This window comes from Bidens hawaiensis, unplaced genomic scaffold, assembly GCF_021521415.1.
Source record: "Bidens hawaiensis isolate Kalapana, Puna unplaced genomic scaffold, B.hawaiensis_p1.1 tig00019386_1, whole genome shotgun sequence".
Taxonomy (NCBI): domain Eukaryota; kingdom Viridiplantae; phylum Streptophyta; class Magnoliopsida; order Asterales; family Asteraceae; genus Bidens; species Bidens hawaiensis.
Window position 1 is genome coordinate 176,038 of NW_027492945.1, and position 13,837 is coordinate 189,874.

Below are 13,837 nucleotides of genomic sequence, written 5' to 3' on the forward strand. Positions count from 1 at the left end.
ATATGAACAAATCAATTCCGAACAACTTTTCAGAACCGAAATCGCTTGCTCGTAAAATAAAGTATATCAAACCCTGGTTAATACCTAACTCGTTTAAGCCAATAAAATATGAACATTGAATTGAACCGTCCTGTTCAACACAAATAAAAACCAATAATAATGATCAAACCGTCTTATGTAACCTATAATAATAAGTTCAAGCCGTTGAACCAAAAGAAAGAAAATAAAACACCTTTTTTTTCCTTCTTGAACTCCTCGTGAACCAAAAAATAAACTTTTTAAATTTTGTTTTATCCTCACGATAGGAAGCAGTAGTCACCACACAAATATTTTGCCCTTTTCACTTCTCACACCTTTAATAATATACTTTAATTACAAAACCATATCACTATAGAAACTAGTTTCCGATGCAAGATTTTTTTTCCCACAGCGGAATCCCGATTAGAAACCCTTTGTTTCTGAGATGTTGCTGAACGAACAACCTAATCGTTGCGCCGCCGTAACAGTACCCACACCGCTGCTCCTATGTATCGGTACAAACCCAAATTGGTCCGATATTCGCCGATTGATAGCTCCTCTCAAGCCATCAATCGCCGCCAATCACTATACCGTTGATCTGCCTCACTGCCGATCAAAGTTAACTCGATTATCGATTTCTTGAACTTGGCTCTGATACCGATTCAAGTACTGTAATTCAAGTCCCTTATCGATAATCAACACACAAATTAAACGAATAACTCGCGTTTATATTAATCAGAAAATATCACTCTAAAAACTGATTACAAACCCTCAAACCCTAACTCGGTTTGACTCTTGATGAACCCTAACTTGGTTACATCTAGATGAACCCTAACTCGGTTACATATAGATGAACCCTAACTCGGTTACATCTCGTGTGTGCCTCTTAGATGAACCCTAACTCGGTTGCATCTCACACCACTACAATCTATAATGTCTAACCATGACATGTTTATATAGACTTAACCTAACTTGTTATCAAAGACATTACCTATTATAATTATAGTACAATTAGGAAACATAATGTAATTAGGAAACACAACCAATTATGACCAACTTGTCAATATTAGTCCCTAAAATTCACCGACTTGTGACTTAGAGTCTGAAATTACTTCCAACAATATATGTTAAAAAAAATATAAATCACGTTCTATCTGAAATAAATAGACTAAATGTACTACAAGTTTATGAAACAAAATTCATACATACAAACATATATATACAAAACTAGAGAAAATTATCAAAATGACTCTTTTGACCCACTAGATTCCATGAACTTCCACGGAATTCAAATGTCCCTATAAATTAATATCCTCAAATGGAACAAAGTTTTCGAGAAATAGTAGCGGAAAATTCACTGCTAATGCAAATGCGTCACTAATACCTTATTGACACCGCCAATCTAAGTTGTCGCCACTAAGGCTTCACTAGAGATTTTGTTGAAAACTTTCTGCCATTCGGGAGACGGAATTTTTACGTTTTTTACACAACAAAACATGATTAATTTGCACATGTGTTTGAATATGTAAAAGAAACAAAAACGATATTAATTTCTCATTGAAATGGATATTACGATATAAAAATTTCTATAAACACGAGATGTACGCGTTGTCGGAGCTCTGGCGTCTTTTCCCATGATTGGTCTAGAAGACTCGCCATAAATAATAAGTGATGCAGAGCACGAGCACAAAGTATAAACTGTTGGGTCAATTGTTGTTTGGCCCAAGTGTAAGGCCCAACCCAAGAATTAGGGTTTTATAATATTTAGTAATGTCTTGACTAGCAAGTTAGGTTAGCCTATATAAACCGAGTTATGGTTAGGCATTATAGAGGGTGAACAAGATGTAACCGAGTTAGGGTTCATCTAGATGTAACCGAGTTAGGGTCTATCAAGAGTCAAACCGAGTTAGGGTTTGAGAAAGTTGTAATAAGTTTTTAGAGTTATATTTTTTGATTAATATAAACGAGGGTTATTCGTTTAATTCGTGTGTTGATTATCGATCCGTGACTTGAATTGGTATCAGAGCGGTTACGCTCTTAGAGTTTGTCAATCAAAGTTGTGATTGATAAGGAGGCAAGACGTAAATCAAAGTCGTGATTGATGCGGAGGGTTTGGTCAAGTACGTGATTGTATGGATTTATTAAAAGGTAAAAAGGAATTTGATGTTTTACTTTTGTAGCTCTACGATCATAAGGAAAAAAGTGGGAAAACACAAAAGTCAAACACAAGTGTATGTTGCGATTGAAAGAAAAAGAAATATTAAATCAAACAAGTTGGTTTGATTGGTGAGGAGACAATTTAAGGAAAAAAAAGGTTTTATTTCTTTATTGGTTAAACAAGCACGGTTTGACCACCACCATTGATTGTTTATTTTATTGAGTTGGACAAGCGGATTTAATTCAGAGTTTTGTTTTGTTTTTTTTTTGGTTTGAACGATTTATCTTCTGACCTAAGGATTTGATTTGTTGAATCGAACCAGGTGCTCACTAAGAAGATCAAGATGACTGATGCTCACTCGATTAGATGACCAGGATTGCAGCCAAAGGAGTGGTAATGTGTTTTCACAGTGGCAGATCTAGGAATATTTTTCAATGGGTTCACTGTTCGGGTTGGTATTACGGTTCGGGTCGTTCTAACTGCTCGTGTCGCTTCGATGGCTCGATTCAATTCGACGGTTTCAGGTCGATTCAGTGTACCAAGAATGGGATTTTACTAAAGATCATATTTGTTTCCTCAAATTAATGACCAAAACATTCTTTTAGAAAGGCTAAGCCTATCTCTCTTTCTATGTAATACATAGCAATCCGATTTGCATGCTAGCTAAGTTGTTGGGCCAAGCATAAGATAGTAAGATACACATACCAATGACTAAGTAATCAGTTATAAAAAAATTAAAGAATCTACTGCAAGTGGGAATTGAACCCGGGTTCTCACAATAATAAAGCAAGGTTTTTACCATTAAACCATGGTTCAACTTTGCTTATTTGTTCACTTACAATTTATATGTGGGTTTACTATCATATTTTATATAGGCATTCTATATAAAATCCGAAACTCAGTGGGTTTCTGTGAACCCATACCCAATTAACTAGATCCGCCCATGCGTTTTCATACGACCGAGTGTGGTTAGGCATTATAGAGGGTGAACAAGATGTAACCGAGTTAGGGTTCATCTAGATGTAACCGAGTTAGGGTTTATCAAGAGTCAAACCAAGCAGGGTTTGACCACCACCATTGATTGCTTCTTTTATTGAGTTGGACAAGCGGATTTAATTCAGAATTTTGTTTTTTTCTGTTGAACGAGTTATGTTCTGACCTAAGGGTTTGATTTGTTGAATTGAACAGGATGCTTACTAAGAAGATCAAGATGACTAATGCTCACTCGATTAGATGACCAGGATTGCAGCCAAAGGAGTGGGAATGCGTTTGCATACGACCGAGTGAATGGTCGGGGACAGGGTCACCGAGATAGTCGATTTCGGGGGAGCCGAAGAACACATCTATGGATCAAGAAAAGTTCCGGGGAGATCAAGGCCAAGATGGTTATGAAAACCGAGAAGGTCAAGATCATGAGTCAAATCAAACAGGACAAACGAGACATGTTCATGGGAGTTTGCTATCGTCTCACTCATTTTCAACTTTATTTTTTGTTTTGCTTTGAGTGATTTGTTTCTGTGTGTTTTTCTTTTCTAGTTTTGTACTTACTTTTTGGGGGTTACTTTTCTGGATTGGCTTGTACGATTGTCTCATCGTATCTACTTTCTTATTGACCAGGTTTATTTATAAAAAAAGTTCTGTTAAAAATAATCCGTAGGAGCTAAAATGGACACTTCACTTTAGATAGCAAGTTGCAATTGATATCTTGATTGATAATATTCAAACACCAAGAAAGACAAGAGGAAGAAGTCACATAGAGTGTTTGGAATCAGTCCACCAAAGTATTATAACCACAACTAAATTAAATACAACATATAATTACAATTATAACAAAATAATCTTCAGCAAAGTAAGTGAATGATCGTTCACAATCAATTACTAGCCCACCACTACTTTCATCACATTTTCTCCGTCGTTCATTTCTTATCTTGTAACGATTGAGTGTTTAATATACAAAATAGTCTCTCTATATAAACAAAACTGTAACTTCTACAAATAATCAAGTTATCAAATTAAACCTAGCTACTTCTTCATGGCTTTCAGTTTCATGCAAATCATCTCCTTTGTATACTTATTAGTCATTAGCCCGTGTATTAGTTCATTATTAAGCCATCATAAAGAGTGTTCAGCATTGTTTGAATTTAAGCAAAGCTTTCTACATCGACCTTATGCTTCATTTGATGCTGGAAGGTTTCAAAAGCTTGACTCTTGGAGGAAGATCACAAGCAACACATCAGATCATGATTTTGATTGTTGCTTGTGGGATGGTGTAGTTTGTAGCAATAAGGGCCATGTGATTGGGCTCGATTTGAGCCAAAGCTCTCTCCGTGGACCTATCAAGTCCAATAGTTCACTCTTCAGCCTTGTTCATCTTCAAATGCTTAATCTCTCTATGAACGACTTTGTTGAATCGCAAATTCCATCTGAAATAGCTCGTCTAAAGAAACTAAGAAGCCTTGATCTATCTTATTCGAGCTTCAGTGGTCAAATCCCGATTAAAATCACGCACTTGATGCAGTTGAGTTTGTTGGATCTGTCATGGAATCCGCTAAAGCTTCCAAGTACTAGTTTTGAGGTTTTGCTGCAAAACTTGACTAAACTCGAAACACTACATCTCTCAGGTGTTGACATCAATTCATTCATACCTCCTTTCTTGTCTAACTTTTCTTCTTTGAGGTCAATTGATCTTCAAGGTTGTCGGCTTCGAGATTGGTTTCCGTCAAAAATATTTCATTTACCCAATCTCAAATATCTTGATATGAGCGAAAACCCAAACCTCACTGGTTCATTACCTGAATTTCAAAACAACACCTTACTTGAGCATTTGGATCTGGGAGCCACAAGTTTTGTTGGGAGTATACCACAATCCATAAGCAAACTAAACCATTTGGTATACTTGTCCCTTTATGCATGCTATTTCTCTGGATGCATCCCACGTTCTCTCTCTAACATGACCCGGCTGACTCTCTTGATACTTGGTGAAGATGAGCTCATGGGCTTAGTTCCTACATTGCCAAGACGTCTTTCAAACCCTGTTGGTTTGGAAGTTTGTGAAAAGGGACGCATACATGAATGGTTATGCCGACTGACAAACCTTGAAGTGTTGAGTCTAGTTTATGTCAACATATATGATGAAATTCTGCCCTCTCTTTCGAATCTTACCAAACTTAGTGCTGTTACAATGCGGCAAAATTCTATCTATGGTCATATCCCATCTTCTTTTATGAACCTTACCAAATTAACTATCATAGACAAGGAGAAATTTCAAGCTCGTTTTCCAATTTCAAATGTCTCGAATGGCTTACCCTAGAAGATAACAGTTTTAGCGGCAGACTGGACCTTGGTACGTTCGTAGGACTCACCAAACTCAGAGTTTTGTTGTTAGGTTATAAAAAAGTATCATTAGTCGACACCAACTACACCAATCTGACCGTGTTACCAGAATTGATTTATCTAGGACTCTCATCATGCAACTCGAGAGAATTTCCAATCTTTTTGCACTCCCAAAAAAATTGGCAATCTTAAATCTTAGCAACAACAACATTACCGGCCTTGTCCCAGAGTGGATTTTGAATAATACCAAAGAAACATTACAGATTCTTGATCTTTCAAACAACTTAATCACTGGATTTCATAGGCAACCCCATTTTCTCCCATGGGTTCGTTTGGAAGAATTCAAGATCTCGTATAATCAGCTACAAGGAAGAATTCCAGTTCCACCGCTAACCACGGTTATTTACGATGTCTCAAACAATAAACTAATCGGTGAAATACCACCACTGATATGTGAAATGAAATCCCTTCAAGTGTTAGATTTGTCTTCTAACAACATGACTGGAATGCTTCCTCCATGTTTAGGCAACTTTGCCAGTTTGTTGTAAGTTTTGGATTTAAAAAGAAATAACTTCCATGGGCCAATGATGAATGCCTTTACTCAAAGAAGTCTGGTGAAGAAAATTGATTTGAGTGAAAATCAATTTACAGGTCAACTGTCAAAATCATTGACTAATTGCACCAAATTAGAATTTCTCGATGTTGGAGGTAACTCTTTCAAAGACGTCTTTCCATTTTGGTTGGGAACTCTTGCTAAACTACAAGTTCTCATTTTACAATCCAATAAGTTTTTTGGTGTGATTCAAGGTCCGGCTACAATTGGCTCACCATTCCTCAAGTTACGCATCATAGACATTTCCAACAATGGTTTTAGTGGACAACTGCAACAAAAGTTATTTCAAACATGGAATGCAATGAAATCGTTTAATGTTAGAAAATCCTCTGTTATGGAAATATATCTGCATATTGACCCAAAGTCGAATTTTCTAGTGAGGTACTCGATGACGCTAACAAACAAAGGTGTCAAGATGGAGTACCCTAGTATTTTAAACATCTTCACAGTTATTGATCTCTCTAGTAACAAATTTGAAGGGTTGATCCCAGAATCACTGTATTATCTACATGGGATTCAATCCATTAATCTTTCAAATAACCATCTTACAGGTCGTATCCTCCCATCTTAAAGAATCTTGAATCTTTGGATCTCTCCCAAAACAAGCTAGCAGGGGAAATTCCTCACGAATTGTCATAACTTGGTTTCCTTGAAATTTTTAATGTGTCATTCAATCATCTTCATGGGGCCATACCTCAAGGGAAACAATTAATTACATTTGAGAACAACTCCTACATGGGTAATCCCGATTTGTGTGGAACACCTTTATCTAAGAAATGCCAAATTTTAAGGACACTAACGCTTCCACCGAAGAACATTGAGTGTGGGTCTTTCTTCCCAGGTGATAAAACTAATTGGGTGATCATGTTGTTAGGAGTTGGAAGTGGGTTTGTAATTGGAATTGTTTTGGGGAACTTACTTTATGGTAAGCATGGTGATTGGGTCATTGAGTCATACGAGATGAGGAAGCACAGATGGGTAAAGCCAATAAGAAACACAAGGAGAAACTAACAACATCCACAATTGAGGTTTGATGATCCTTTGAAGGGATGAGATTTTTTTCCTGAAAACCCGTACCCGTACCTGTATCCGTACCTGTACGTGTGTATCGGGTACGGGTATGGGTACCCAAATTTATTGATTATAGGTACGAGTACGTTCGGGTACATGTATGGGTATTACGGGTGTTGGTACCCGTTTATAATATGCAGGGGCTTTTATTAGGTTTCCAACACTCATATTTAACTTTCAAACGAGATTTGCAAAACATAATATATATTAGTTGAATAAGTTCATTCTCAATCTATATGTGTATATTTATATATTGTGTATTCGTATATTTTTATTTCATGTATGTGTAATTGTGTATATCATTAAATAACATGTATTATTTTTATCTCTTGTTTTTCTATAGAAATTGAGGATAAAATAAACAAAGAAAAGGAAAAAGGGAAAATGGAAAGATGACTAGCGAAGATTAAACGAATGTTGACTTTCTTTGTATAAGTTAATTTTGGTTTATAGATTTTGATAAAAAAAATTTGATACTTTGCATGTTTTGGTATTCATAACTTGATTTTGAATGAATTTTATATTATGGTTGATTTGTTTCATTTTTAGTTTTGGTATTATGTTTTGGTTGCGGCATTACGGTTATAGTTGTGGTATTACGGTTTTGGTATTATAGATAATTGATTGTTGGCATCGTACCATTACCGATACCTAGTTTAGTGGAGATTTAAAAAAAACAACAAAGGAGTATAAAGCGAGTACCGTACCCAAAGTACCTGTACCCGTACCATATAATTCGGGTATGAGTATCCAGATTTTAGGTACAGGTACTTTCGGGTATAGGTACGGTACGATCTCATCCCTAATCCTTTGTAGATATTTGTTGAGTTTGTCCGGTAAGTTTATATTATATACACGTATATGTCTATTAATAATAATAATAATAATGCATTAAATGTATTTATTTTGTTATAAAACATGATAACTAATTAGTTTTCTAGTTTATAAGTTTGACAAAAATTAACAACTATATAATGAAAAGCTAATGTATGAAAAATTGATCACTGAGTCAAGGTTACGCATTGATTTAAATTTAATGGATCATTTAATGAAAAATTTTATTTGGGTTTATTAGATTTAAATAATCCTTAATGAATAGAATTGACTGATAATAATCCTTATTCATTTTATCATAAATGGCGATCCCAAATTTTAAAAAAGTTGGCCAATGCCCCCCCCCCCCCCACACAAATAAAAGGACTTTGACATTATATTTTTTTTCCTATTCGAACTAATGTTTTAGGGCTTTTGATTAGAAAAAGAATACGAGTCGATTGATGTATAACTTAACTTGAAACGTGATCCAAACGACTTGAGTTTTGTTAATTAAAGCAGTGTTTCGTCGTTTTGGAGCATTGTTTTGTCGTTTCGAAGCATTGTTTCGTCGTTTTGGTGATTTGAAAAGTACATATTCAATACACTAGTTAGTCGTCAAAATGATTCAATCTCAAAATAATTACTCCATCCATCCCATTAGAAGTGTCATGGTTTGAAAAATACAAAGTTCAATATAGATTAAATGATTACTCTTTTTCGCTTACCAAATGACAACAATGCCCTTGTAAATTGCGTCTATCAATATTATTTATTAATGCTGGTTGTGTGTGTTTAAGGGTAAACTTGGAATTGGCTAATAAATTTTGAAAGTGAACATTTATAATGGGACAAATAAAAAAGGAAATATGGAAACTTTTAATGGGATGGAGGGAGTAACACATAACATACTATTTCCAAACTATAAACATCGATCTAAGACCAGTTGATGCAAACTGAAATCCTAGTTCATATATAAGAATTAAGATGGAAATAAATAGTACAACAAACTAGTTGAGATTTACAATGTGGCTAGTATTCAGACTCGGGAGAAATTTTTATAGGCATCCCTTTGGAAAGAAACGGGAACGGATCCATGAGAATAGGCTCATCGGCTATATCACCAGCCAGTTATATCGTGTTACATCATAATGCACAAACACAATAATATTAAGCTTTGGTAGCCTGAGCATGACAACCTTGGCCCTCCACCAAATGGTATAAAAGCATAAGCTTGGACTGGATCCGCAAATCTACTCAGGTTGAAACTTATCGGATCTACAAAATACTTTTCATCATAATGTGTTTTGTATTTCGTCCAAATCATGAGATTGCTCGTCTAAAGAAATTAAGAAGCCTTGTTCTATCTCAGTTGGCTTCACCTGAAAAATCCCGATTGAAATCTCCCACTTGATGCAGTTGACTTTGTTAGATCTATCATGGAATCCATTAAAGCTTCAATGCCCTTGCTTTGAGGATTTGCTGCAAAAGTTGACTAGTCTTGAACAACTGCATCTCTTAGGTGTAGGCATTGACAACAGTTCATTCATGCCTCCTTTCTTGTCTAAGTTTTCTTCTTTGAAGTCAATTGATCTACAAGGTTATCGGCTTTCTTTTTAATCCAATACATGTAGTATATTAATCACTCGTCATCAATAAGTACAAGGGACGTGATGTAATTAGTTGAAAGTATGTTTAAGTATGTATAAAGTCTTGGGGTTAGAGTGTCCATATGTAAAGTTTGCAAGTTGCAAAACACGTGTATGTTGTTTTGTGGTTCTTGAAAGGTTGCAACCCTAATCATCATGTCTTTTGGTGATCTATAAATATATAGGGGCTGCATCAGAACGTTTAGATCATTCAATCTAAGTTCAAGTTATCAATAAAGATTGTTGATCATATCTTATTGTTCATCATATTTCTTTATTAATTCAATATCAAAGATCAAGTTTGGGCCAACAATATAGACAACAAATTGGTTGAGTTTCCTAAACAAAGAAGTAAGTTATTTCATGTTAGAGAGTGAACTTGGGATGCAACCGGAGAAATAACATGCTATCCGGGCAAATGCCTTAAAGAAATTTAAGCTTGGTAAATTAAAATTTGTTTATGGATATTGATCTACAACATGTATAACGAAAATTGAAGGTATGGCGGTCCAAAAGTAAAAAACTAACACAGCTCCCTAACCTGCTAAGATCAAAGAAAACATGACTAGTTAGTCTCACCGCAGAAAGGGGTCTCCTGCGATCAACCTCTGGAGTGAGAATCAGTTATATTATACAAGAGGTTATAAGAGGGTAAGTATGGAGATGGAGTAGAGAGATATAGGATAAGTGTGAATGAATGTTACCATTGGGTGAAGTCCTCTTTTTATAGGCATTGAGAAGCTTTTTTGGGAAGCATAAGCTTCTTAAAAGGAAATGGTCAACTCCTCTTTTAACACATGCAGACAAGTAATACCATTTCAGAGTAACTTGTTTTCCATTTCAGAGTAACTTGTTTTCTGCTTTTGTCCTGCCATGTCGACATCTATAATTTATGGTATGTTTCAGCTTTATATCATAACAGAGATGACTTTTATGAGGTTTACTGTAGCGAGGAGCTTCCATGGTCAATCTAGAAGCTTTGGTGAGGAAGCTTTGAGCTTCTTTGTCTAACAGCTTGTGATTGTTGCTTCTTAACTTCTAGGTTTCCCTGGGTGAGTAAGGGTATCCATGTCATCAATCATGAATCCGACAACCTTCCAAAGAGCCAAACGAGCCTCAAAGACATCAACAATCTTACACCAATTGCTTATTTTATTCATATTCGCTCCCACTAAAATACCCAAATACTCAAACGGAGACGACCCCGACTTGAAGCCCATCATAGAAGCCATCTCCCCCAATTCATTTCCACTCGTACCGAGCCCAAAAAGGTTGGACTTATGAATATTAGCCTTAAGGCCAGAACACGCATGAAAACACCTCAATATCCTCACCATATTAGCCACATTGAGACGAGACCATTCACCCAAATTAGGGCATCATCAGCATAAAATAAGTGCGAAACAACTGGACCATCCTTTGCCAAAGTTAACCCTTTGAATTCCCCTTCTTCAATGGCCTTATAGATCTTGCGCGAAAGCGCCTCCATAACAACCAAAAATAAAAAATAAGATAGAGGATCCCCTTGACGCAGCCCCTTTTCACTTTGGAATTTAGAAGTAGGTGAACCGTTAACAAGAATGGCCGATCTTGCCTAATGTAAGACACCTATTATCTAATTACACCACCTCTCAGGAAAGCCTATCTGCTGCAGAATAGAGATCAAGAAACCCCAATTTACATTGTCGCATGCTTTCTCAAAATCTACCTTCAACAAAAAAATCCTTTTTATCTTTCTTCTTGACATAATCTCATTAATTAATAAGGGCCGGTCTAAGATAAAGCGCCCGCTCAGAAAGCCCAACTATGTATCAGAAATAATTGAATCCATAACCTTCTTCAAACGAGCCTCTAAGACCTTCGAGATCACTTTACTAATAATACCAACCAAAGTGATAGGTCTGTAATCTTTCAGGCTGACCGATTTCTTACATTTTGGGATGAGAGTAATAAAGGCAGAACTGCAACCTCTATTAATCACACCTGTATCAAAAAATTCTGTGAAAATACCAGAGAAATCCTCTTCAAAAAAACTCCAAAACCTGCGAATAAAATTAAAATTAAACCCATCGGGACTAGGAGCTTTATCTGCACCACAAGAAAACTCTGCCTCCTTTATTTCCTCCATAGAGAAAGGTTGAATAAGGTCGTCCACAAAGTCCAAAGGAGCCTTCTTAATGTTATCACAACGAAGAGTAGGTCTAACACGAAGAGCTTATGAGAAATGCTCCCTGAAGAACTTGAGAATCTCCCGTTTGACTAAGCTAGGCTTAAAACCCAAACACCATCCACCAAAATCCCCTGAATAGCATTAACAACCTTCCTACCATTAATCACACCATGAAAATAAGCTGTGTTGTCATCCCCATGCATAACCCAACGAACACGAGACCGTTGTTTCAAATATTTCAATCTATGTAGTTCCAACTCTTCCAACCCATTTTTACACTCAGCCCAGACCCATTCCTCTTCCTCAACCAGATCTCTGTGTTCCATAGTAGCTTCAAGATTCTCTAACTCCACCTTCAAAGTGCATGACTCTTCTCCTTCAGTGACGTCCTGTTTAGCCTTCCAATTCCGAACTAAATTCCAAAGAAACCGAAACTTGTTAGATAAAGTAACATCACGAGAACCCACTGACTGATAACGATCCAAAGCATTCACCAGCATCTCCTCACATCCATCCCTATCGAGCCAAGAATTGAACCATCGAAAAGGTCTCGCACCAAAATTTTTATTAACCAAAGACAAAAGAATCGGGCAGTGATCTGAAAGGTTCCTAGGAAGTGCTTGACAACAAGCCTCAGCCCATCTGCTAAAAAAATATCCACACACAAGAAATCTATCCAGTTTACTCATTTTACATTTATTCCCCGCGCCTGTCAAAAAGGTGAATCTTTTACCCTTCATCCCGTACTCCATGAGACAAGCTTCATCAATAAAAGAATTAAAATCCGAAGCACTCGACTGATTGAATTTCGAATTTCTTTTTTCATCTTCATTTCGAACAGCATTAAAGTCACCACAAAGGCACCAAAGGCCTTCCCTACCCCTCATAACAGATAGTAAAGCACTCCAAAGAATACATTTATCCACTGTTTTTTAGGAGCACAAATATTAAGAAAATTTAACTTGGTGTCATCTTCTTTAAGGCGACCAAACACAAGCATGAAGTTCTGATATTTAACAGAGCAATCTTTCAAAACAACACTAGGGTCCCACACCATCAACAAACCCCAGATCTGCCTAATGAGTCAACACCTTCCCATTCAAATTTTTTCTACCCCAAAATCGATTAGGTTTAAAATTATTAACATGACTACACAAAGTCTCCTGCAATGCAATAACAGACACACCATTTTCCTCCTTTAACTTTTTAACCCAATTATCTTTCCCAACAACCCCAACACCTATAGTATTTAAGGATAAAATATTCATTCCAAACCTGCTTGTACACCTTCCTTAGCAATATTCTCCTTAATGAAATCTTCATAGACCTTAACTTGAGCGCCTAGCTTAACACCCACTACAATTGTCGCTTGTGTCTCCGCCTCAATGACACTCTCTGCATTAAAATCATTGTTACCCGAGGATAAAGGAAACCCCTTTCCGACCGAAGACCGACCCTCCTCTTCCTCTGTTCCCAAAGCATGCCCCTCATCATAATCCTCTGAGCTCCACCATCATAATCCTCTTGAATTTGAATCCCTTCCTCATTAAGCCCAAGAAGTTAATCTAGTCCAAAAGGGTCAACACCTTTGGGCTTTTTCCCTATCTTATTCTTTTCTAAGCTACTAGAGTAGCTTGGGCTGGGTCGGCCCACACCTGAGAAAACCTGTTTCTTTTTACATTTGTTCACATTGCAAATTAAGTCTTCTAGAAACTCATGAACCTCCACTTTATCAAAATCAAATTTGTCTCCGAAAATAAAAACCTCCTCATTAATACCTTCCTTTAAATTCCCAACAATTACGGAAGGGTCAATATTCTGCATTAAAGAGCCTTCCGTTTCCGGACTAACGGAACCGTTACCCTTCTGGCCGGCCACGTCAGCTTCGACACCATCCTCCGGATCATCACCGTCGCCACCTTTGATTCCACCCTCAGCCTCTGCTACACAATTATCAACATCCATTCCCTCGCCGTCAACCTCCTCCGACACGTCCCAGTCTCCCTCTCCTC

At 36.8% G+C, this 13,837-nt stretch overlaps 1 pseudogene; it reads left to right on the top strand.

Moving 5' to 3' along the window:
* The first annotated feature begins 4,208 nt into the window (after positions 1 to 4,208).
* On the top strand, positions 4,209 to 7,133 carry LOC143558268 (receptor-like protein 6; annotated as a pseudogene).
* Positions 7,134 to 13,837: the final 6,704 nt, after the last annotated feature.